Below are 22,562 nucleotides of genomic sequence, written 5' to 3'. Positions count from 1 at the left end.
AATTCCCTAAAATGGGTATAATGCTTCCACTATGACCTTTCTAAGGGGTATTTCTTTATGTCATTACCAAGTACAACTTGAGCCAATTGAATTGGAAGTCACTATAATGCAATTTAAAAAAAAGAAAGGGAAATGGTGTATGAAAGAAAATACAAAAAGGAAACAAAAAATAAGAAATGAGACTTTCCCTGGTTTCCCTCTATAAAAGGAAACGAACAAGAGATGTGAGCAAATATGGGCATGACCACATCATTTTTCCACCACAACCCATCATCTTATTTCACTTCAGGACAGGAACCATCATGTCATCTCCTTTGAGTCAGCTCTTGTACTACTCACATAGGCAAAAATAACTGAGCAATACATTCATTTTCCACAGGGAGCATTAAATACATTTAAGTATTCTATAATTTTTCAAATGACAGAAGATAGTTTTACAAATGCCACGACTTTACATTAAATTCCAGGGCTACTAGGTCCTTTCACCACCTCCCCCAATACAAATTAAGCCCATCCTCAGGAGGAAATCCACAAGTTAAACTAGTAACATTCCTCAAGAGGCCTAAGTATAACACTGATAAATGAAAACTGAAAATGATCATCACAGAATAAAATATTTACTTTACTTATCAGCTTCTAGCTTCTTGAACTAGATTTCAAACAAAATGTCATTTTTTCCCTATTCAAGCTGTAGATAATATGTGCAAAAGTTTTCAAAACTCATTCAGTGAAGATCTTTAAAAGCTGAGTGATAGCATTAAATAATTTTAAATTGCTCTACTGTTTTAATATTTAATAAGCTCTAAGAGGGCAGTGATTTTTTGTCTGTTTTGTCCAGCAATCTATTTTCAGCTTATAGAACAGTGCCTGGCATACAGTAGGCACTCAACAAATATTTATTAAATGGATGTATGTGGAAGACATAGCATCCTAAAGGAATTAACTCAGTGTCATATATTATAGTGGTTTATTTCATAGTCAAGAATAAACTTTCAGCATTTGTCTTTTTAATGCAAAGCAAATGAATAAGGATACAAGGCATCTACTCTTGTTCCATTGGCTAACTCTGTAAGATACGATCATTCCTGAAAGCTAATCTGGCCAAACACATGGTGGTTACATCTTCTAATAGCACCAAATCCATGCTCAGATTTGGTAATTGAAACAAATTTCTAAATTCTGCACCTTTAGAAAATAAATTCATTTGAGAGAAAATAAGTGGAGTGGAAAGTATAAAGAACTCTCAGTGTATCAAGTTTTTCCTCAAACTTGCCACACACACCCTCCCCCAAAAAGAAAGAAAAACATCTCACTGTCAAGAGTCAAAACATCACTGCTTTAGCTTTCCAAACTTTAAAACAACTACTTTTTGACCTCACAAGGAATAACAAAACCTTCAAAAGAAAGAGCCGCTTTAGCATTTCCTGCCAGCCTGCCCTAGTCTAAGATTAACCTCGTCAGTTTTTAGGAAGACATATAAAATCCCCTTTAAATGACTAATTCAGATGAAGTAGTAACATGAAGCCATAGCTTTTAAGACGCTGGCTTCTACTTGCTACCAGATGTTGCCATCACTTCAAAGCGTTAAATACATCCATGAAGAATTTCAGATATATTTGCATGTGAAATATTTTCTGACTTCCACTATTATTGTGGAGTCACATTCACGGAGAAAAATAGTTGACACATTCACGGAGAAAAATAGTTGACTCGCTGTTTAATAAAACATCCTTAAGATTCCATTATTCACTTTGAGAGCCACTCTATGTCAGTATAATTCTTCCATGTAATTCCTGCAAGCACATATATACACTTTCAAAACACAATACAAATTAATTCCATTTCATTGGGAGTTTGCCATGAATGGCCTGCTTTATACTTCTTTTGAATTTGGGGTGGGAGGGAACCTTTCACAAAAAGTCCAGCTGAAAAATCCAAATTTTTGCATGTGTATATTTTGGTATTTCTTTTTCAGACAAGTAGACTGTCCTGAGCTTTACATAATATAGTTTAGAGTTCCTTTGCCAGGTGTAATTCATCTATTCCACTATGCTTTCTGTTTCTAACCACCACTCTTCTCTGATTAATTTCTTTGGCTATGTTGTCATCAAGGTTTTATTAGCTTTTTCTTTTCTTTTCTTTTCTTTTTTTAAAGACAGAGTCTCCCTCTGTCACTCAGGCTGAGTGCCGTGGTGCAATCACAGCTTACAGCAGCCTGAACCTCCCCCAGGCTCAGGTGATCCTATCACCTCGGCCTCCCGAGTACCTGGGACCAGATGCATACCACCATGCCTGGCTAATCTTTTTGTGTTTTTAGTAGAGACGGGCTTTCGCCACGTTGCCCAGGCTGATCTCAAACTCCTGTCCTCAAGTGATCCGCCCGCGTCGGCCTCCTAAAGTGTTGGGATTCAGGCGTGAGCTACCACGCTTGGCCTATTAGTTTAATTTTTTAAAAAAATGTTTAAATCTCCAGAGAGAGTTTAATTCAGCAACAATGGTTGCTATTTTCTACACATAATGGTCATTGTTAAGTCTGGCCCAACACAGAATCCTGAACACAATGTAGATTTATCCTTAAGATTGGCTGCAGAATACCATGGTCTCATAAAGTATTAATAGTTATATGCCCTTACCATTCAAATGTATGGGAGCTTCCCTACAAAATTTGTTTATTTTATTTTATTTCTACTGAGATGCCTCAATTGTATGACTTCGAGGAGGGAATTGAATCCATAAACATAACACTATGCTGGATCAGACTACTACAGACTGGACTGTAACTGACCAATCTTGCTTGTTTGGTGTTTTATTTGGCAATCTGTTAGCTGGTACAGCTAAAGTCTCATCATAATGAATTCTGCCACAAGTCAAAAAGCTTTTGTGGTCTTCACTTCCTAAAAATCACACTGTTAGCAAAAAGTCACCTATGCATGAGTAACCAACCTCTTCCCTCTCCCAGCTTATTACCTCAGAAATTGGCTAAAGCAATTAGCAGAATTATTTTGATGAGGCAGACTGTCCTGGCTCACTAGCTGAGAATTCACTGCTCGAGAGAATGAGCTTTTAAAAGTCTTTCATTAGACAAAATAAATTTAAAAATACAGATAAATTATATGTGAAGAAAGAAATCTGGATATATGTTTACAATGAGTACCATTATATTGCATCTTCTTTAAATCACACTTTCTAAATTATAGTTTTGCATTACCTAAGCAGGGTTAGGAGTAAGTGGGAAGTAACACATCACTAATATGAGTGATGGTAAACTTCACTGTAATGATAATGCTATGAGCCAGATGCTGTAACTTAGGGAAGTTTTCTTTATAGAAGTAATTCTGCTACTGTACTTAGGGTAGTACATTTGGACCCTGATTTTCAAATTCCTGCTAAGTCTAACCACTTAATCCCACATTCATAATGTTATAGACCAACAGTTATACACTTTATTAAAGAATAAACAGCCAATTTAAATATAAACAGGATGGAAAATATAACCGGAACGTTTTGTTTTGTGCCTGCCACCCTGAATCAGTAAGCAGACAGAAGAGTGGAAAAGCTTTATCTTGAGAAAGCAAGACAGAAAGAAAGCATGATCTCATTCAACTTTCCCTCACCCAAAACCAACAAGGTGACATTATCCCTTCAGTTCTTCTTCAGTCCTAATCAGTTTGATAGCCTCCCTCTTTTTTTAAATACCTGAAAGTAAATTTCTGAGTGTTCTTTTAAATTAAGAAGTTTATCAGATGCTTTTTGTAATTTTTAAGATTTTATTTTGCAGAATCAACAATCAAAGCATGAGAATACACAAATGTTTTCATTTAAAAACTTTTGACTTACTATTCATGAATAATAAACATATCCCAAACTCCATTACCCTAAATTTCAACTATTTAGTAGCATATTCCATTTTGCTATATGGGGAGATGAATTTGTTTGGGATAACACAAAAGGTAAACCATACTTTCCTTAAGGCAAAACAATAGGTTTAGGAATCTTATTAACAGCCTTATAAATCTAATGGTTGGTCTTAAAAATTCCAGAAGTAAATCTTCAAAAATTTTTAAATTCAAAAACATATTAGTGATTTAGAACCTGACAAACTTCAATTTTGGCCATTAAAAAAGGTCATTCATGTTATGGCTGAAAGGAAACTGCTGGCCAGGCACGGTGGTTCACACGTGTAATACCAGGACTTTGGGAGGCTGAGGCGGGAGGATTGCTTGAGACCAGGAGTTTGAGACCAGCCTGGGCAACATAGTGGGACCCCATCTCCACACAAAAAATTTAAAAAATAAAAAAGAAACTGCTAATTAATATTCATTCAATAATTTCAAAATCATAAAAATACACATTTCTTCAGAAAATAAGAACTAGCATTAGACTTTGGAAGGAACTAAATTGTTTTCCTTAACAGAATTACCATTTTTAACTTTATTAACATTACATATGCAATTTCAAAAGTCTAATTCATTAAATCAATTCCTCTCAAAATCCTAGAACAGTTTTTGTAGTTATAGACAAGCTTCTTTTAAAAATTAACATGGAAAGGAACAAGCCTTAGAACATCTAAAACTGTTGAAAAATAAGGTGAATAGACTCTACCTGGCATTAAGTCAGACTATGTAGCTACAGTAATCAAGACAGTGTGATACTGACAGAGCAACAGATACTCAAAACAACGGAACAGAAGAGAACCCAGAAACAGATTTACACAAATATATTCAACTGATTTTTCACAAGGGTGCAAAAAACCATGTCAGTAGACGAGGACAAACACAGTCCAAAACAAAAAATAAGAAACTTCAACCCAAACTTCACACCTTACACAAAAGTTAGCTCAAAACAGATCACAGACCTAAATGTAAAACATAAAACTATAAAACTTTAGGGGGGAAAGAGAAATTCTTCAGGAACCTGATTTGATGAAGAGTTCTCGGACATGACACCAAAAATCAATCCATAAAAGGAAATACTGATAAAGTGGGCCTCACCAAATAAATCCTTTTGTTCTATGAAAGATTCTGTTCAGAAGATGAAAAGATAAGCTACGGGCGAGGAGAAAATATTTGTATGCCACATATCTGATAAAGAATTAGACTCTAGAATACATAAAGACCTCTTAAAATTCCACAACAGTAAAAACACAAATAATCCAATTAGAAAACAGACAAAAGGGCCGGGCATGGTGGCTCATGTCTGTAATCCCAGCACAGTAGGAGGCCAAGGGCGGAGTACTGCTTGAGGCCAGACGTTTCAGATCAGCCTGGGCAATATAACAAGACCCCAACTCTACAAAAAATAAAATGGTGGTGTGCACCTGTAGTCCCAGCTACTTGGGAGGCTTAGGCAGGAGAATCACTTGAGCCCAGGATGTTGACGCTGCAGTGAGCCGTGATTGCGCCACTGCACTCCAGCCCGGGCAACAGAGCAAGACCCTGTCTCAAAAATGAAAGAAAATAGGTAAAAGACATGAACAGACATTTCACTGAAGAGGGCAAACAGATGGGAAATAAGTGCATAAAAAATGTTAAACATCATTAGTTATTATGAAACTGAAAATGCAACTACAATGAGCTATCACTACACACCTATCAGAATGGCTAAAATGAAAAACAGTGACACCACCAAAGGCTGGCAAGGATGTGGAAAAACTGGATCACTCATACATTGCTGGTGGAAGCACACAATGGTACAGTCACTCTGGGCAAACACTTTGGCAATTTCTTATAAAATTAAACATGCAACTCTCATACAACTCTGCATTTGCACTCTTCCGGCATTAATCCCAGAGAAACGAAAACTGAAGTTCACACTAACACCTGTATACAAATACTTGTGATAACTAAAAAACTGGAAATGGCCCAGATATCCTTCAATGGGTGAATGGTTAAATAAACTTTGTTACATACACACCATGGAATACTATTCAACAATGAAAAGGAACGAGGTATTGACATACACAACAACTTAGGTTGAATCTCTAACAGAATTATGCTCAGAGAAAAAAAGCTAATTCCCAAAGGCTACATACTATATATCATTCCATTTATATAATATTTTTAAATGACAAAATTATAGACATGGAGAACAGATTAGTGGTTTCCTGGGGTCAAAAATGGAGGTCAGGGGAGGAAGGAGGTGTGTGTTGTTATCAAAGGACAATAAAAGGGATTCTACTGGTAATGAAACTCATTTGCCTCTTGTCTGTATCAGTGTCAACATTGTGGTTTTGCTATTGTACTATGGTTTTTTAAGAGTTTACCATTGGAAGAAACTGGGTAAAGGTACACAGGATCTCTTTGTGCCATTTCTTACAAGTAGGTGTGAATCTACAATTATCTCAAAATAAAAAGTTTAATTAAAAAATCTAATTCAGAATTAAACACAGAATATAGTATAATTAAATTAATAGGGAAAATGAAGAACATTTACTTGTATTAATTCTATATCCTGCTTTAAGCATTATTCCCACTTTATCTTTTTTTTTTTTTTTTTTTTTTTTTTGTGCAGTGGCGTAATCGCGGCTCACTGCAAGCTCCGTCTCCCGGGTTCACGCCATTCTTCTGCCTCAGCCTCCCGAGTAGCTGGGACTACAGGCGCCCGCCACCACGCCAGTCTAATTTTTTGTGTTTTTAGTAGAGACGGGGTTTCACCGTGTTAGCCAGGATGGTCTCGATCTCCTAACCTCGTGATCCGCCTGCCTCAGCCTCCCAAAGTGCTGGGATTACAGGCGTGAGCCACCACGCCTAGCTTTATCTTTTCAAAACCTTTTTGACATAACTTCTGACACAATATTCTTAGCATATATAGTCAGTTCATGACTCCACTAGAGTGTTTGATCTGGGTGAAAGTTATTTTTTTCTGTTCAATACCAAAATAAAAAGGAGCTGTCATAAAGGAAAATTTCAGGGCTGAAACACATCAATGTATGATGATTTAGGTATCTGTTATTAGAAATATTTTTTACTTGTTCAAGTGACACTTCTCCCCAAATATTCACATGGATACTCCTTGATTTCCTTCATATCTTGCCTGAAATATCTCCCTCTCAGTAATGCCTTCTGTGACCACATATTTTGAAATGGCAATACCCTTCTTCCCACTTCCTATACCATTAATCTTACTTTTTCTCCATAACACATTAGCATCTAATACATAAAATCATTGTTTATTTTCTATCTCTCCCCTAGTAGGATGTAAGCTTCATAAGGACGGTGATTTTTGTCTGTTTCATTGACGGCTGTAATCCCCAGTGCCTAGAATAGTATCTGACATATATAAGGTGCTCGGTAAGTACTTGAATAAGTCAATGAATAGATGAATGAAATGGACATTTTTTTTTCTAGGCAAGGAGTAATACAGAGAGGAAACACTGACTCTGAGAATGATAAAATCCAGTTTAGAAGAAATCAGGAGTGGGCCGGGCATGGTGGTTTACTCCTGTAATCCCAGCACTTTTAGAGGCCGAAGCGGGAGGATCAGTTTAGGTCAGGAGTTCCAGATCAGCCTGGCCAACATGGCGAAACCCCATCTCTACAAAAAACACAAAAATTATCCAGACGTGGTGGTGCACGCCTTGGTGTACACCCAAGTAGCCCCCCAGCTACTTGGGGGGCTGAGGCACGAGAACTGCTTGAACCTGGGAGGCAGAGGCTGCAGTGAGCCGAGATCACGGGACTACTCTCCAGCCTGGGCAACAGAGCAAGATTCCGCCTCAATTAAAAAAAAAATCAGGAGTGATAAACCCTATAATGTATATTCAATATACTGGAATTAGAGTTTTCAAAAACTTTTGGATATATTACATACAATATAGGAAACTCTTTATGATCAGTGTTTAGGATTGAAGTTTTGTCAGCATGTGACTACTCTGGGATGAATATGACCTAGAAAAATAGCTTACCACTGTAAAGCTATTGCTAATGCATTTCCATTAGCTAGGGAAGAGCTTGTCAGACTCAAAGCAAGTTGCTTTAGTCATGGGTGATATGAGTTTCAGAGAGTTCATGGTAACTTTATTGAGATAGCATTTGTCATTTTATTAATCTCTGAAAGAAATTAAGTGTAGATACAAACTGATTCAGGGAAGAGGCACTGCTACTAAACAAAGTTGACCCTGGACATGGAGTTTAAATATATAGTGAGAAGAATGATGGATCAGTTCCATTACTACAATCTGGGTCTCCAGTGATGGCGACCTGATCCTCCACCATTGTCCTGGAGCACTCTATGCTGAGGCAAGCCAAAATCAGACTTCAGTTGCCTCCTTTGTAAAAATCAGTAGGTGGATTAGACTCAGCTCTTCAAACGATGGCACACTGTTTTATTTATGTTAGTGTGCCAGGCACATTGTTAATAATTAGCAAAGGCCTATTAAATACGCAGGAAGTTCTAAATGGGACTCCAGAAAGTTGCACCTTTTTTTTGACTCCAGCCCACCTTTCTCAGGGAAGCCTATCCTTTCCTAAAGGATCTGCAAGGTTCCGCCTGCCCATAAGAGTAAGGAGACTGGATCCAAAAATTTCGCTGTGGGTTGAATCTGGAAAATAATGACAGAGTAAAGTTCTATGAGTCATTAGCTGTTTTGATCTGGTGAATCTGGGGTCAAGGGTGCTTAAAAGAATAATCTGAAATTGCAGGAAATTATTTTATTTTATTTTTTTGAGACAGGATCTCTCTCACCCAAGCTGAAATACAGAGGCGTGATCACGGGATCAAGCAACCCTCCCACCTCAGCCTCCCGAGTAGCTGGGACTATAGGCGCACGCCACCATGCCTGGCTAATTTTGTTTTATTTTTAGTAGAGATGAGGTCTCGCTATGTTGCCCAGGCTGGTGTCAAACTCCTGAGCTCAAGTGATTCTCCTGCCTCAGCCTCCTAAAGTGCTGGGATTACAGGCATGAGCCGTCATTTCCGGCCTGGTGATTCTTTTAATCATCTTTTTATATTCCTTCATTCTCATATTCACCCCAAAAGGTCAAAAGATAAAGACTTCCTCAAACTTACTGTCAAAATACCTAAACGTAAAACACTAATGTCTTCTTAAAAATATTAAGTGTTAGAGGCTAATTTACTTATCATTATGGCCCTTTGTGAGTTTTGAATTTTGTTCTATATGGATATATTTCACACTTGAATAGTACATTTAAAAGTAAATATATTAGCTGTGCTCAATAATGCTTTTGGTTGATTGAACCCATTGCATTTCAAAGCATTTATCATGTACTTTTGTACTCCTTAATACTGCTTGCCTTTGCTCCTTAGTGTTCAAAAAATGTGATTAAACAAAACTGTGCTAAAAGTTTATTATACAATAAGTTTTAGAAAAGATGATTATACAGCATTTACAGGCTTTCTATTATTCCAGTATAAATACGACTAAGGAAAACGTTATTGAGAACAAGTCGATGATAAGCCAATAAGCATCAGGAAACAAGAAAAAAAATAGCTAAACTTAGATAGAGGCCAGGCGTGGTGGCTCACGCCTGTAATCCCAGTACTTTGGGAGGCCGAGGCGGGTGGATCACGAGGTCAGGAGATTGAGACCATCCTGGCTAACACGGTGAAACCCCGTCTCTACTAAAAATACAAAAAATTAGCCAGGTGTGGTGGCGGGCACCTGTAGTCCCAGCTACTTGGGAGGCTGAGGCAGGAGAATGGCGTGAACCCGGGAGGCGGAGCTTGCAGTGAGCCGAGACGGTGCCACTGCACTCCAGCCTGGGCAGCAGAGCCAGACTCCGTCTCAAGGAAAAAACAAAAAACAAAAAAACTTAGATGGAAAAATCGGTAGTGCTTAATCAAAGCAAGGATTTATATTAAGAGCAGAGTAGTAATAAATGAAATGTTATCTTGTCAGCACCACCTCTAACTCATTAGGGGACTCATGGATAGACACTTAATGTTTGCATGTCCCATTATTTATGATAGCCATAGTGTAGAAACAACCCCAAATATCCATCGATGGACAAATGGATAAACAAAATATGGTATACAATGAAATATTATCCAGCCATAAAAAGGAATAGAGTACTGATACTTGCTACAAGGTGTGTGAACCTTGAAAATGTTAGGCTAAGTGAAAGAAACTAGTCACAAAATACCACCTATTATATGACTCCATTTATATGTAATGTCCAGAACAGGGAACTCAATGGAGACAGGAAATAGTTCAGTGGTTGCTTAGGGTTGCAGGGGTAGAGTGCTGTGGAAGGTGATAGCTAAAGTGTATGGGGTTTCTTTCTGAGGTGATGAAAATGTTTGAAAATTGACTGGTGAAGGTTGCATGTATCTGTGAATATACTAAAATCTATGAAAATAGATGGTATGGGGCCGGGCGCGGTGGCTCACGCCTATAATCCCAGTACTTTGGGAAGCCGAGGTGGGCGGATTACCTGAGGTCGGGAGTTTGAGACCAGCCTGACCAACATAGAGAAACCCTGTCTCTACTAAAAATACAAAATTAGCCGGGTGTGGTGGCACATGCCTGTAATCCCAGCTACTAGGGAGGCTGAGGCAGGAGAATCGCTTGAATCTGGGAGGTGGAGGTTACGGTGAGCCGAGATCGTGCCATTGCACTCCAGCCTGGACAACAAGAGCGAAACTCCGTCTCAAAAAAAAAAAAGTATGATATTATGTCTCAATAAAGCTGGCATAAAAGTCAAAATATTAATATGTCCCAATTTCTTCTTTGACTCTACAGTTTAGCAGTTCTCACAATGAAAACACTATCGATAACATTCACTCATAATATTCACTGAAAACAACTAAAACCTAAAGGAAAAATAAACTAAGGAAACCATTTGTTTAGTCTTCTTACAGGCTCCCATCATTATGTATTTTATGCAATGTAATTCATAAATCACTGATTTCCTGATTAGATTTTCCCAATTCAATCGTTATCAGCAAGGAGCATTTATGGCCATCCATGTTTCACTCTTTCAAATATAAATATCAAGACCCGTTGTGTGCCAGGTGAACTGTGAAAGGAACTAGGAAAATGGGGCTTTTTCTCAGGGCTTATTTCCTTTCTCCCTAAAAGTACAGCTCTTTCCCATGGTACATGGCAGAAATTTATTGCTGCTCTTGAAGAAAACCATATACAGTGGTCATAGTACATGGCTTTGATGCTATCCCACCAAATGAAACAACTGTTAGATTTGAAATCCTACGTATTCCTGCTCAATTTAAATTCTGTGACAATGGGCCAGGCAAGGTGGCTCATGCCTGTAATCCCAGCACTTTGCGAGGTCGAGGTGGGCAGATCGCTTGAGGCCAGGAGTTCGAGACCAGCCTGGTCAACACAGTGAAAATCCATCTCTACTAAAAAATACAAAAATTAGCCAGGCATGGTGGTGTGCACCATAATCCCAGGCACTTAAGAGGCTGAGGCGGGAGAATTGCTTGAACCTGGGACGCGGAGGTTGCAGTGAGCCGAAATCATGCCACTGCACTCCAGTCTGGGCAACAGAACGATACTCCATCTCAAAAAATAAAAAAATAAAGTCTGTGGCCAGAAGTTCAAGGCAGGAAATTAAGGTGTCGGCTATACCTGTAGTTGCTTGCTATTATCCACGAGTCAAAATAAAACTTAACGGAATACTTTACTACAGAAAGTATAAGAGCTGCATGTGCAAGTAATGGTGAATAGATGTTTTTGGGGACTTCTGCATACATGAATATTTCCACAGCTGCAGAATCAACTACTGCAGAAGTACATGCTGGGCGCAACATCTACAATTTAGTAAAGCTGGAAAGAATTTTATTTTTGTAAAAACTAAATGGGGTGTGGCTCATTTTCTTGCCAAAGGGCTATTTTATTCCAAGACACTGGTGTCTGCTGACCTTCATTTGTAGGCTGAGCAATGTTCTATTTAAGTAACATTAACTCATAGTGGGCTCTTTTTTGGTATGCAATAATTATTGCAAAGAAATAACAATGTTTAAATGAGATTTGTTCTTAGTTTAGATTTGATTATATTGGGTTATAAGTCAATTTCTTTGTTCACACAAGGTTTATATTTAGAAATTATTTTATGCTGAGAAAAAAGGCTGTATTTAAATTCATTTTCTTTTTTTTTTCCTTTCTTTCTTTTTTCTTTTTTTTTTTTTTTGAGACGGAGTCTCACTCTTGTCACCCAGGCTGGAGTGCAATGGCGCAATCCCGGCTCACTGCAACCTCTGCCTCCCAGGTCCAAGCAATTCTCTCACCTCAGCCTCCCAAGTAGCTGGGATTACTTGCGCTTGCCACCACACCCGGCTAATTTTTGTATTTTTAGTAGAGACGGGGTTTCACCATGTTGGCCAGGCTGGTCTCGAACTCCTGACCACAGGTATCCACTTGCCTCGGCCTCCCTAATTGCTGGGATTACTGGCATGAACCACCGGGCACGGTCTAAATTCATTTTCTACATTTATGAATATTTTTAGGTTTCATGAGAACCAAGATTATTTTTGTGTCTTTCTGTTCTACTAGACTGGAGGAGTATCTTATCCGTCTTTGTAGCCCTAGCACCTAACAGTCTGCATTAAACTTATGGTAGTTGAATGAATAATGAAACCATTCCACAAATAGACTAATTAAGCAATTGTGCATGTTAGTATATTTGGTTAACTATTACTTCATCTGTAGTTTGTACCATCTTAATATATACTTAAGAACTTTGGGCACGTTTAAAAGTTTCCTTGAGTTTTACATCTATTTACCAATGGTCTATAAGCCTTCTTTTATACAACACTTACAGTTTCTAGATACTTATTAACCTTCCCTTCATTTTTACACAAATCTCTGCTTAGAGAATTTTTCCCCTTCTGCTAGCACCTACTAGATATATTCTAGTTTGCTTTTTTAAAATTTATTTTCTATTTTTTTTTTTTTTTAAATAGAGACAGGGTCTTGATATCTTACCCAGGTTGGTTCTGAATTCCTGGGCTCAAGCAATCCTCCTGCCTCAGCCTCCCAAAGTGCTTAGATTACAGATGTGAGCCACCATGCCCAGCCACTAGTTTGCTTTTTATCTGAGTGTCAACTAAAGCTGGAACACCTTGTTTGAGGATAAAATACTGAATGCATGGGTTGGCTTATATTTTTAAACATGTAAATCTATCAATATTACTTTTCTGTTAGTTACACTTAATGATAATTTGGCTCTATTTGCTTTCTAACTACCACAGGACAAAATATAAAATTGTAATTATTCATACCCACTTGTAAAAATGATTCAACTGTAGCTTTACAATGGAGACCCACAAACTGCTCAGAATATTTTCTGAATGTGTCAATAGGCTTCATCATTTCCTGGTTTTTGCTTTTGAAAATTTCCACTAGATAAAATAATGGGCATCATAAATATGTTTTAGATTCAGCCATTTTTAAAGGCTACATGTCATCATGAAAACATATTGGTTTACTTTATAACCCTCTGCCATCCTCAGCATTTTAAGTTTTCAATAATATATTTTCTCTTTGCCCCTACTTCTTTTTCCTCCTCCACAAGTCAGGTATCAACACTACCTATTACCTTTCATTCTGATTTAAGCTGTATTTGTTAGTGGCCTTGAGTTTATAACGGTGTCTGTAATTTACTGAGCCATGTTTCCAATTTTCCTTTGAAGGTGAGTTCTTGTTCCTTTCCTTTTCCTTTTCCTCTTTCCTTTTCTCTTTCTCTCTTTCTTTTTCTTTTTTTTTTTTTTTTCCAGAGTCTTGCTCTGTCACCCAGGCTGGAGTGAAGTGGCACGATCTTGGCTCACTGCAGCCTCCGCCTCCCAGACTCGAGGGATTCTTGTGCCTCAGCCTCCCAAGTAGCTGGGAACATAGGCATGGGCCAACACGCCTGGCTAATTTTTGTATATTTAGTAGAGACAGAGTTTTGCTATGTTGGCCAGGCTGGTTTCGAACTCCTGAGCTGAAGTGATTTGCCCGCCTTGGCCTCCCAAAGTGTTGGGATTACACGCGTAAACCACTGTGACCGGTCTTGGCTAGTTCTTCACATATCCTCACAAAAGAATAAATTAAATGGCAGGGTTCAGTGGCTCACGCCTGTAATCCCAACACTTTGGGAGGCCAAGGTGGGTGGTCATGAGGTTAGGAGATCAAGACCATCCTGGCTAACACAGTGAAACCCCGTCTCTACTAAAAATACAAAAAATTAGCAGGGCATGGTGGTGGGCACCTGTAGTCCCTGCTACTCGGGAGGCTGAGGCAGGAGAATCGCATGAACCCGGAGGCGGAGGTTGCAGTGAGCTGAGATCGCACCACTGCACTCCAGCCTGGACGACACAGTGAGACTCCGTTTCAAAATTAAAAAAAATAAATAAATTAAACGATAAACAGGTTTCTGAGCTAAGCGAAGAAGCTTCTTCAACCTGAAACATGGCTAGAATCCTTCACATTCACAATGAAAAACAATAAAAGGAGTGTTTTTCCAATACCATTAAATAAAACACAAAAAACCCCACTAATTTCTAAAATCTTGCCAGCCTGGGCAACATGGGGAAATCCCATCTCTACTAAAAAACAAACTACAAAAAAAAGTTAGCCAGGCATGGTAGTACACGCCTGTAATCTCAGCTACTCGGGAGGCTGAGGCACGAAGATCGCTTGAGCCCCAGGAAGTCAAGGTTGCAGTGAGCTGAGATCGCCCAGTTGCACTCCAGCCTGGGCGACAAAGCAAGACTCTGTCCAAAAAAAAAAAAAAAAAAAGGAAGGTAGGAAGGTACTCAAATTAGAGAAAAAGAGGTAGATATAGATGCCTGACAAAAATCATCTAAGGCAACATTAATCAACCTGTAAATGAAAATACTTATTGAGCACCTACCATATGCTAGTTGCTTTATAAGTGTTCTCATATAATAATTATGAGAACAAAGTGAAAAGTGAGTGGATTATCTTCATTTTATTCATGGGGTAACTGAGGTTCAGAGAGTTAAGAAACCTCCTCAATGCCACAGAGATATAAAATGGGAGAGCTGGCCCAGGCGCGGTGGCTCACGCCTGTAATCCCAGCACTTTGGGAGGCCGACGCAGGTGGATCACGAGGTCAAGAGTTCAAGACCAGCCTGGCCAAGACGGTGAAACCCCATCTCTACTAAAAATACAAAAATTAGCCGGGCACAGTGGCAGCAGCCTATAATCCCAGCTACTCACAAGGCTGAGGCAGGAGAATCGCTTGAACCTGGGGGATGGAGGTTGCAGTGAGCCGAGATTGTGCCACTGTACTCCAGCCTGGGCGACAAAGTGAGGCTCTGTCTCTAAATAAATAAATAAATAAATAATAAAATGCGAGAACTATTGGAACCCATACTTTATGCTAAAATCCATTCTGACTGTGCAACACAGCATGTAAATGATGCCCCTGAAAAGAAAAGAAAGGTAGTGAGAATGTGTTGTTGGGTGAAAGGAACCTTCCAAGTCACTTCTGGGTCATAATGGAATTCCCAGACCAATAAAGTCTTTGGTGAGTGAGGCTAGTGAACTGGAGGAAAGAGAAAAACACCATGGAAGGGTCTGTGAAATGGCATGGGTTAAGTTTCAGGAGGGATATGTAATGTACAATGAGCCATTTAAATACACAAAATATTTGTAAATTCAAGTGCTTGTAATTTAAGCAATCGCCATATACTGAAACCAGGCACAAATTAAGTGACAGCATCAGAATTTTTACTATTATTGGACCTATGTTTAGTTATATTATTTAAGCAACCTGAATGAAATGTAAAACTCTGAGTTTAACTGTAGTTTATTGAGTGATATCAAAGTACTTTAAGAAACTAATAGCCTGAGATAAAAGGGCATATCAGCAAATAGTCATTTAGCCAACACCAGGATTAAATGTTTCTTTAGGATACTGAATGTTCATAGGCACAAATAAGCTTTGTATACTTGAACTGAGTTTTATAATATTAAACATAAAGGCTTCTTAAAAACAAACGTGTCTCCCTTCCCCCATTAACAGTTCCGTTTCAAAAAACAGAACTTCCTATGATTGTACACAGCACAGAATCCTACCTCATCCTGCTCTGCACCTGCTAACTAGATCAGAGAAAACCAAAATACTTCCAAGACATATACTTTACCTAAACAAGTTCCAGTTTAGAGTCACATATGATACAATACACTATATAAAGAATGGCCTTTTCTTTTTTCTTCTTCTTTTTTTTTTTTTTTGAAACGGAGTCTTGCTCTGTTGCCCGGGCTGGAGTGCAGTGGTGCAATCTTGGCTCACTGCAACCTTCACCTCCTGGGTTCAAGCGATTCTCCTGCCTTAGCCTCCCAAGTAGCTGGGATTACAGGCGTGCGCCACCATGCTCAGCTAGTTTTTTTGTATTTTTAGTAGAGACGGAGTTTTGCCATGTTGGCCAGGCTGGTCTTGAACTCCTGACCTCAAGTGATCTGCCTGCCTTGGCCTTCCAAAGTGTTGGGATTACAGGCCTGAGCCACCATGCCCAGCCTTCTTTTTTTAAATGCCACTGAAATCAAGGCTATCTTTTTGTTTAAGCCAATGTTTAAATTTCAGGGACTATCAAAGGAATTCATCTTTAAAACATTCTTGGTGACTTCTAAGAAATGATAGAGTGCAAAATGATGTTCGATCAAGAATGCTTACTGAAGCATTATCTATAAGATATGGAAACAAATGTTCAACAACTTGGAATTAGTGAAATAAATTATGAAACAGCCATTATATAAAATATACTGCAGTGATTTTAAACATTTTTAAAAATATTTGATAACTTGGAAACATGTTTATAATGTAACAAATGAAAAGAATGGGATATAGTGTTATTCCAATTTTTAAAAATTTCTCTTCCTACATATAAAATAAACATAAAAATATGAGCATTTAAAATTATAGTTACCTTGAATTTTTCTAATCCAAAGCAAAGTGATTGAAAACATCTTTAAAGTACACACTACATAAGACACTTTCCCAGTAGATTAATTCATACATATTGAATAGTATAGCAATAGGATGTGCTCTAGGGACAATTTCGTATCATTTTCACCTCTGAGCAAACTCTTTGCACCCTATAATGGTGATTCTTCCTGATCTGAAACACAAGCCCCAAAATGTTAAAATGAACAACAAGAAATGGCAAAAATGGGAACATTCAAGCAAGTTAAGAAATATAGAAAAAAAGCTTGAAAATTACATTCATCTATGAATGAAAGCGTTATTTTCAGTGTCAACAGCAGAATGTCAATCTGAGTGCAACACGATGTAATTAGAGCTTATAATGTGGAACACAATAATATGAATATTCAAAACTATTATACGGCCCTAACAAATTTTATTTTACAGAAAGTAAAAACTTATATTATATATCACATAAAACTTTATATAATATACATATGCACACATAAGTGTATATATACTCGTGTGTGTATGAATATCACAACTTAAGGGAATCAGACTTGTATTTTCAATGAACTGGACAGAGTATGAATGGGTGACAGAGTGAGAACCTGACTCAAAAGAAAAAAAAAAAGAAGAAAAGAAAATCCAAGTTAATAGCTTTGAAGGTGTTTATTTTTCAACTTAACTTCCCACATTTTCTGGTTTATTTATTTTTGTTTGTTTGTTTTTCTCTTTTTCTTTTGAGATGGGGTCTCACTCGGTAGCCCAGGCTTGGAGTGCAATGGCGCAATCTCGGCTCACTGTAACCTCCGCCTCCCAGGCTCAAGCAATCCTCCCACCTCAGCCTCTTGGGTAGCTGGGACTACAAGCCCGTGCCACCGTGCTTGGCTAAGTTTTTGTATTTTAGTAGAGACGGGGTTTCACCATGTTGGCTAGGCTGGTCTCCTGGCCTGAAGTGATCCACCCACCTCGGCCTCCCAAAGTGTTGGGATGACAGATGTGAGCCACCGTGCCAGGCCATTTTTTGTGTTATTCATGGCATGCTACTTAAATGTATAGATTATCTCTTCCACTATGCAGTTTCCCAGACCTGCGTGTTGTCCTCCTTTAGACTGCAATTATGGGGAGGAAAAACTTGATTTTTTATGAGGTTTTTTACACGAAACCTCCCATTATGGGCAATCACAAAACTAAAAATGAGGTATGGTAAGCCAATGGACTCTGTAACAATTACCACTGAAGACCAAAATTCTACTCAGTAGTTAGTTAAAAAGGGGAAAAACACCACCCAATTAATGGCTTTAACGGGCTACCTTGCACAATATTTGAGGTAAGAAATAGAAGAAAGTATCACATGGGCTGGGCGCGGTGGCTCATGCCTGTAATCCCAGCACTCTGGGAGGCCAAGGCAGGCGGATCACAAGGTCAGGAATTCTAGACCAGCCTGACCAACATGGTGAAACCCCATTTCTACTAAAAATACAAAAATTAGCCAGGCGTGGTGGTACGCGCCTGTAATCCCAGCTACTCAGGAGGCTGAGGCACGAGAATCACTTGAACCCGGAGGCAGAGGTTGCAGTGGGCCGAGATCACGCCATTGCATTCCAGCCTGGGCGACAGAGCGAGACTCCATCTCAAAACAAAACAAAACAAAACCGGCTGGGCGCGGTGGCTCACGCCTGTAATCCCAGCACTTTGGGAGGCCGAGGCGGGCGGATCACGAGGTCAGGAGATCGAGACCACGGTGAAACCCCGTCTCTACTAAAAATACAAAAAAACTAGCTGGGCACAGTGGCGGGCACCTGTAGTCCCAGCTACTCGGGAGGCTGAGGCAGGAGAATGGCCTGAACCCGGGAGGAGGAGCTTGCAGTGAGCCGAGATCACGCCGCTGCACCACTCCAGCCTGGGCGACAAAGCAAGACTCCGTCTTTAAAACAAAACAAAACAACAAAACAAAAGAAGAATTAGAAAGTATCACATGTAGGTTTTTATTCTATTGTTATCAACCTAGTCTCTTATTTTTCATTATAATATGTCTGGCTTTATTTTTCCTTTGCTTGTAAAAATTGGATGGGTGCAGAACTTTTACAGACAAAGAAAAATGTGGCAAGACTTACGTGATGAGAACCCTGCCATTTCTGTAAACTCTTGTTAAAGCTTTAGTGTTTCTATGATACACTGCTGCAGTACTTTGAATTTATATAGCACCTGTCTGCTTAAAAGCCAAGGCTTCACGTTTCTCACTTATCCTTTTACCATGCCTGTGAAATATGTAGATTGGAATCACATGGCTTAAAAATAAAGTGAAACCCAGATATGACCACAGAAAATTTCAATGAGTTACTTAAGATCATCTATCTGTCCAGACTGCAAAGGACTAAAAGACCCTAAATTCTATGCTCAATGCTTTTCCAATAAACAACACTACCTCCTTATTATCAAATACGTTTCTAAACTTTTAAGAAAATGTAAGGTTTCTCATATTATAAAATCAGTAGGCTTAATGCACCAAAAATCCCTGTCAAGGAATTATATAAATGGCACCTCTTTATTTTAAAGAACTAACATTAGTCATGGAATAACCCACTGGCGATCACTTTCCTGAATAGTCATCAATTTGCCAACAAAGTATTTAGCTTGGATCAATGCAATTGCATCAAAGTTTGAAAAGTCAACTGATAAGTGAAATAAGCCAGATTATGAATATTTGAAAAAATAAAACCCAGCAAACCAAAAAGCTTGAGCAATCCTCTCTTTTTATAAACAAAAGCATGAATGGTGTCTGGCACATGTATGTACTCAATTAGTTATTAATATAATAATTTTAAATGACTTTCCGAAGGTCAAATTATGAGTCAATGGCAGAGCACTATCTAGAATCTAATTCCTCTGAGGGCAAGTTCAATGATTTACTTAAGATAATCTATCTGTCCAGACTGCAAAGGACTAAAAGACCCATGCTAAAATAATTAGTATTTTCATTTTCGTATACTAACAATACTTCTTCATCCCTAAAACAGTTTATACTCACTAATATTTATCTTCCAAGTGTCAAGACTAAGGCAAAATTTGGTATTATTAAATTTATCGTGAATCTTTTCAAATTGTCTCACCTCCATAACTAAAATAAATTGGCCCAAGTATGATCAGATCTTCTAAGACTGACATTTCACGATTAGACTGTTTCCATAACTTTAACCAAAGCGCTCTCATAACTAAAATCAGCTAGTCATGATCACTGGTATATAAAAATCTTCCAACATTGTAATGTATCCAAAAAGCTTTGAAACCTCCAACACACTGAATATACATTATATGGTATATCACTGTCTAAAATAATACAGACTCAAAACATGACCCAGCTGACTTCTTCTAAATGAGTTGTATTATTTTCACAGATCAAAAATTTTGCCTTCTGGATCACTCTTCACCAAAAGAAAAATTGCCATATGACCAAAGACAACATGATTCTAAAAACAGATACCCCATGTTGTCATGTATTGAGAGATATTCATTTTCAAATTTTATTTTATACCAGCTACTTTCATAATCTGTACCAAACATCAAAAAAGAAACAGTTCAGCTTATACATTCCACATAGATTATGCTAGATCAAACACAACAGCAAACTCATGAATTTATCATATGTGCTAAGAACACTGTCAGTACATTTCATGAAAATCCAAGTAGAAATAATGCCTAAAACAGAATATGGGATAATGGCAAATGGACTTTCTTCTTGTACCCTCTCAGTGTCACCAAAAAGAACCACTTTGGTGCTCAAGCACCATGGCCAAGCTGCCCTTTTATTTTCAGTAACAGAATTCTGTTCTCCTGGGAGAAAAATCTCATTGGGTTTCTGATAGTGCCCTAGATACTGACATTCTGCCAGTATAAACAGTCACAGTCAAAGTCTAATGTGCGTGTAACCACTTGTGGAAGAGGCTTAATCTCACCCAAATTATTACTCACTAGTTATAATTAATCCTTCTACCCAAAATGCCATAAGCCTAGTCATTTTTATCAATTGAATCTAAATGGTTACATCAGACTAGAGACTTTGGACTTCAATGTTGATCGTCTGTATTAAGTCAAGGCAAAGTGTTATTTATTTATTAATAGCTCCCCACCTCAGGTAAAGTAAGGGGTTGCTATCTGCTAGATCTAACAGTAAAAATCAAGAATTTGACTCCCAGCCCCCTAATTTTAATAAAAATTTGGGCTCATTAGATCATACCACCAAAAAAAGTCAGCAATATTGGGGGTGGTGTTCAATGAGTAGGCATCCCAAGACAATGAAAAGCTGTGGACTAGAGCCTAGCGATGATTCTGTTTAGACATGATTTCACAATACTTAAAAAAGAACTTATCCCCCTACCACTGTAACCTAGTTGAGTGGTAATAACTTCCTTTTTTTGAGGTTAAACATTTATTATTTCGATCTAAAATTATATTATCACCTCACTTCCACTAGAGGGGTCTATCTACCAGTGTAGTTAACTCTAGTAACTCAGGTGCACCTTAAATCCATTTCCAGCTCATCTGTGCCACAAGGCTAGCCTTGGGGTCAGAACAATGTGCTTTAAGGTTGTTCTAGTTTTCAGGCTCAGAAACGGATGAACAGCAAGAAACTGGAGTGCTCCAGTCATTCAGAGGCTGCTGCAGGAGACAAAGGGTTTTTGGCAAAAGAATACAAAGTCAGAATCTCTTAAATATCTTCTGCCCTAGTTGTTTTCAAGACTGAATATGCATCAACCAGGTCCGTTTTTTCTTTTTTTTTTTCAGATAAGCAAAGCTTTTAAACTCCTGACCTCAGAGGCTCCTCTGCCTCTCTTCTATACTCTGTAATATATAATCTGAATAGCCAAATTGCCACGTTTTCCCAGAAGCAACCTTAACTTGGGCCACTTGGGCGGGTATAGGTCAATATGGGAAAGTTGTTTCAGTGTCCTCTCATTATTCTACCAAACCACTGACAGGCAAAAACCCAACCAACTCGATGTATCAAATTTACTATCCACTGTTTTTGTGCATGATTTCTAATCCAGTTAATTCAAAACCACAAATAACTGGTGGTTAATTTTAGTCAAGAGGTTATCTACTACCTTTAAGTAGTTGCCTAAAATAGGGAACAGTTCAATTAGAATATAGGCCAGACCAAGGAAGATGAACAGAGCCTTACTTTTTAACACTATCTTGTGGGATTTAGCTTCAAATCTAGTATTCAGGGACAAAATGAGGCATGAGTAAAAGGATGACTTCCCTAGAAAATAATTAGTAAGATGTTTTTTTAATTTAGAAAAACCATGAGATTGAAGAACAGAGGAGATACATGTCCCAACTCACATATATTTCAATCCCTTATTTTAAAAACAGCTCCTGTTTTTGTTTTGGATAAAAGCTGAGCACCAAATTCCCTTTCTGGTCCCCTCATCCAAAATCCTAGTAGACTTCCTTGATTAGAAGCTAGTTCACACTCCTCCCCACCTTTTTTTTTTCAAACGTAGAGGTGGTTTTTGGAATATGGGCCTCAACCATTACATTCCAGCTTTAAAGTAAAAAGACGTCATGTGACCATCAGAGACTTGGGGCACGTGATTCCAACTGGTATGTGTGGGGCTCCAGCCACTTAGTTGGAATTCACCATGAACTGCATCTCGAGGATCAAGTTTAGGCTCCCCAGTCCATTGTGACATCCAGCAAAGTGGA

General features: G+C 38.4%; 1 protein-coding gene and 1 long non-coding RNA gene across 3 annotated transcripts in view; one reads left to right on the top strand and one right to left on the bottom strand.

The window, feature by feature from the left end:
* PLS3 (plastin 3) overlaps positions 1-22,562 on the bottom strand; it is a 93,853-nt gene that overhangs the window by 65,524 nt on the left and 5,767 nt on the right. The window lies entirely within an intron of this gene.
* LOC130541180 (uncharacterized) overlaps positions 1-22,562 on the top strand; it is a 32,523-nt gene that overhangs the window by 8,182 nt on the left and 1,779 nt on the right. The window contains exon 1 of the long non-coding RNA XR_010111191.1: positions 1-22,562. This exon is cut by the window's left edge and continues 8,182 nt beyond it. This is a non-coding gene — a long non-coding RNA (uncharacterized LOC130541180).

The sequence above is a fragment of the Pan paniscus genome, chromosome X, assembly GCF_029289425.2.
Source record: "Pan paniscus chromosome X, NHGRI_mPanPan1-v2.0_pri, whole genome shotgun sequence".
NCBI classification, from domain to species: Eukaryota; Metazoa; Chordata; class Mammalia; order Primates; family Hominidae; genus Pan; species Pan paniscus.
Note: the sequence above shows the minus strand (reverse complement) of the source record. Positions and strands in the feature narration are given on the sequence as shown.